The sequence below is a fragment of the Entelurus aequoreus genome, linkage group LG21 (assembly GCF_033978785.1).
Source record: "Entelurus aequoreus isolate RoL-2023_Sb linkage group LG21, RoL_Eaeq_v1.1, whole genome shotgun sequence".
Taxonomy (NCBI): domain Eukaryota; kingdom Metazoa; phylum Chordata; class Actinopteri; order Syngnathiformes; family Syngnathidae; genus Entelurus; species Entelurus aequoreus.
In genome coordinates this window covers 6061820-6066851 of record NC_084751.1, presented here as the reverse complement: position 1 = coordinate 6066851, position 5032 = coordinate 6061820, and positions in this window count along the sequence as shown.

Here is a 5032-nt window from a genome sequence, read left to right as displayed (position 1 = left end):
ATCTTCATCTTCATCCTCCCAGCATCCTCCGCTGTGACGTCATCAGCACGGCTGATTCCAGGTCGGTTTCTACTTTTTTCTTCTTCATCTTTTATTGATGACCAGCGGCGTGACATTAAAGCATTTAAGGACGTTAAAACAAGGAGAAAAAACACATATTTACAATCATTATTTTATCAAATCAAACACATTAAAACCATTTCTAATGGATTCATGTGCACTTCTCTGTTGTTTTTAATTGAGTGGAAATAAAATCGACTTCTGACTGCTTTCTTTGATTTGGCCGCATGATGATGACGTCACTGGCATGAGATTAGGACATACATTTTAAGATTAAGATGAACATATCTAAATAGTTCATTAAAATTGATACTACAGGACTGTGTGATTCTTGCCAACAGATAGAAAGTGTAGGACATGTTTTAATACATTGGAGGAAATATAATAGAGAAAGGGGAATACTGGAAAGTAAATTAGCGAAAGAGAATATTAGGTTAGCAGTGGAAGATGTATTAGGATTGCACTCAGAACACATAGGTTATAAAGCAATATACACATTTTTTAAAAACACTGGGTTAAATAAATAAAAGAATATAGTCCTCGGTCCACACTCCATTACAGTAGGTGGCGCTAATGCTCACCACAAGGTTGCTTTCCAACCGCCATGAAAATCAAAATAAGACTAAGAAGAAGACGACGTCACTGGCATCAAGACAGCAGAGACGAGGCACGAGTGAAGAATTAAACACGTCCATCAAACTTGTCTTCTTCTAACGTGAGTTTGTCCAAACTAGAATTAAACACGTCCATCAAACTTGTCTCCTTCTAAACGTGACTTTGTCCAAACTAGAATTAAACACGTCCATCAAACTTGTCTTCTTCTAAACGTGACTTTGTCCAAACTAGAATTAAACACGTCCATCAAACTTGTCTCCTTCTAAACGTGAGTTTGTCCAAACTAGAATTAAACACGTCCATCAAACTTGTCTCCTTCTAAACGTGAGTTTGTCCAAACTAGAATTAAACACGTCCATCAAACTTGTCTTCTTCTAAACGTGAGTTTGTCCAAACTAGAATTAAACACGTCCATCAAACTTGTCTTCTTCTAAACGTGAGTTTGTCCAAACTAGAATTAAACACGTCCATCAAACTTGTCTTCTTCTAAACGTGACTTTGTCCAAACTAGAATTAAACACGTCCATCGAACTTGTCTTCTTCTAAACGTGACTTTGTCCAAACTAGAATTAAACACGTCCATCAAACTTGTCTCCTTCTAACGTGACTTTGTCCAAACTAGAATTAAACACGTCCATCAAACTTGTCTTCTTCTAAACGTGAGTTTGTCCAAACTAGAATTAAACACGTCCATCAAACTTGTCTTCTTCTAAACGTGAGTTTGTCCAAACTAGAATTAAACACGTCCATCAAACTTGTCTCCTTCTAAACGTGAGTTTGTCCAAACTAGAATTAAACACGTCCATCAAACTTGTCTTCTTCTAACGTGAGTTTGTCCAAACTAGAATTAAACACGTCCATCAAACTTGTCTCCTTCTAAACGTGACTTTGTCCAAACTAGAATTAAACACGTCCATCAAACTTGTCTTCTTCTAAACGTGACTTTGTCCAAACTAGAATTAAACACGTCCATCAAACTTGTCTCCTTCTAAACGTGAGTTTGTCCAAACTAGAATTAAACACGTCCATCAAACTTGTCTCCTTCTAAACGTGAGTTTGTCCAAACTAGAATTAAACACGTCCATCAAACTTGTCTTCTTCTAAACGTGACTTTGTCCAAACTAGAATTAAACACGTCCATCAAACTTGTCTTCTTCTAAACGTGAGTTTGTCCAAACTAGAATTAAACACGTCCATCAAACTTGTCTTCTTCTAAACGTGACTTTGTCCAAACTAGAATTAAACACGTCCATCGAACTTGTCTTCTTCTAAACGTGACTTTGTCCAAACTAGAATTAAACACGTCCATCAAACTTGTCTCCTTCTAAACGTGAGTTTGTCCAAACTAGAATTAAACACGTCCATCAAACTTGTCTCCTTCTAAACGTGACTTTGTCCAAACTAGAATTAAACACGTCCATCAAACTTGTCTTCTTCTAAACGTGAGTTTGTCCAAACTAGAATTAAACACGTCCATCAAACTTGTCTTCTTCTAAACGTGAGTTTGTCCAAACTAGAATTAAACACGTCCATCAAACTTGTCTCCTTCTAAACGTGACTTTGTCCAAACTAGAATTAAACACGTCCATCAAACTTGTCTCCTTCTAAACGTGAGTTTGTCCAAACTAGAATTAAACACGTCCATCAAACTTGTCTTCTTCTAAACGTGACTTTGTCCAAACTAGAATTAAACACGTCCATCAAACTTGTCTCCTTCTAATGAGTTTGTCCAAACTAGAATTAAACACGTCCATCAAACTTGTCTTCTTCTAAACGTGAGTTTGTCCAAACTAGAATTAAACACGTCCATCAAACTTGTCTTCTTCTAAACGTGAGTTTGTCCAAACTAGAATTAAACACGTCCATCAAACTTGTCTTCTTCTAAACGTGAGTTTGTCCAAACTAGAATTAAACACGTCCATCAAACTTGTCTCCTTCTAAACGTGAGTTTGTCCAAACTAGAATTAAACACGTCCATCAAACTTGTCTTCTTCTAAACGTGAGTTTGTCCAAACTAGAATTAAACACGTCCATCAAACTTGTCTTCTTCTAAACGTGAGTTTGTCCAAACTAGAATTAAACACGTCCATCAAACTTGTCTTCTTCTAAACGTGAGTTTGTCCAAACTAGAATTAAACACGTCCATCAAACTTGTCTTCTTCTAAACGTGACTTTGTCCAAACTAGAATTAAACACGTCCATCAAACTTGTCTCCTTCTAAACGTGAGTTTGTCCAAACTAGAATTAAACACGTCCATCAAACTTGTCTCCTTCTAAACGTGAGTTTGTCCAAACTAGAATTAAACACGTCCATCAAACTTGTCTTCTTCTAAACGTGAGTTTGTCCAAACTAGAATTAAACACGTCCATCAAACTTGTCTCCTTCTAAACGTGACTTTGTCCAAACTAGAATTAAACACGTCCATCAAACTTGTCTCCTTCTAAACGTGACTTTGTCCAAACTAGAATTAAACACGTCCATCAAACTTGTCTCCTTCTAAACGTGAGTTTGTCCAAACTAGAATTAAACACGTCCATCAAACTTGTCTTCTTCTAAACGTGACTTTGTCCAAACTAGAATTAAACACGTCCATCAAACTTGTCTCCTTCTAAACGTGAGTTTGTCCAAACTAGAATTAAACACTGTCCATCAAACTTGTCTCCTTCTAAACGTGACTTTGTCCAAACTAGAATTAAACACGTCCATCAAACTTGTCTCCTTCTAAACGTGACTTTGTCCAAACTACAATTAAACACGTCCATCAAACTTGTCTTCTTCTAAACGTGACTTTGTCCAAACTAGAATTAAACACGTCCATCAAACTTGTCTTCTTCTAAACGTGAGTTTGTCAAACTAGAATTAAACACGTCCATCAAACTTGTCTCCTTCTAAACGTGAGTTTGTCCAAACTAGAATTAAACACGTCCATCAAACTTGTCTCCTTCTAAACGTGACTTTGTCCAAACTAGAATTAAACACGTCCATCAAACTTGTCTCCTTCTAAACGTGACTTTGTCCAAACTAGAATTAAACACGTCCATCAAACTTGTCTTCTTCTAAACGTGAGTTTGTCCAAACTAGAATTAAACACGTCCATCAAACTTGTCTCCTTCTAAACGTGACTTTGTCCAAACTAGAATTAAACACGTCCATCAAACTTGTCTCCTTCTAAACGTGAGTTTGTCCAAACTAGAATTAAACACGTCCATCAAACTTGTCTTCTTCTAAACGTGAGTTTGTCCAAACTAGAATTAAACACGTCCATCAAACTTGTCTCTTCTAAACGTGAGTTTGTCCAAACTAGAATTAAACACGTCCATCAAACTTGTCTCCTTCTAAACGTGAGTTTGTCCAAACTAGAATTAAACACGTCCATCAAACTTGTCTCCTTCTAAACGTGAGTTTGTCCAAACTAGAATTAAACACGTCCATCAAACTTGTCTTCTTCTAAACGTGAGTTTGTCCAAACTAGAATTAAACACGTCCATCAAACTTGTCTTCTTCTAAACGTGAGTTTGTCCAAACTAGAATTAAACACGTCCATCAAACTTGTCTCCTTCTAAACGTGACTTTGTCCAAACTAGAATTAAACACGTCCATCAAACTTGTCTCCTTCTAAACGTGAGTTTGTCCAAACTAGAATTAAACACGTCCATCAAACTTGTCTCCTTCTAAACGTGACTTTGTCCAAACTAGAATTAAACACGTCCATCAAACTTGTCTTCTTCTAAACGTGACTTTGTCCAAACTAGAATTAAACACGTCCATCAAACTTGTCTCCTTCTAAACGTGAGTTTGTCCAAACTAGAATTAAACACGTCCATCAAACTTGTCTCCTTCTAAACGTGACTTTGTCCAAACTAGAATTAAACACGTCCATCAAACTTGTCTCCTTCTAAACGTGAGTTTGTCCAAACTAGAATTAAACACGTCCATCAAACTTGTCTTCTTCTAAACGTGACTTTGTCCAAACTAGAATTAAACACGTCCATCAAACTTGTCTCCTTCTAAACGTGAGTTTGTCCAAACTAGAATTAAACACGTCCATCAAACTTGTCTCCTTCTAAACGTGACTTTGTCCAAACTAGAATTAAACACGTCCATCAAACTTGTCTCCTTCTAAACGTGAGTTTGTCCAATCTACTCAATTAAACACGTCCATCAAACTTGTCTCTCTTCTAAACGTGACTTTGTCCAAACTAGAATTAAACACGTCCATCAAACTTGTCTTCTTCTAAACGTGAGTTTGTCCCAAACTAGAATTAAACACGTCCATCAAACTTGTCTCTTCTAAACGTGACTTTGTCCAAACTAGAATTAAACACGTCCATCAAACTTGTCTCTTCTAAACGTGAG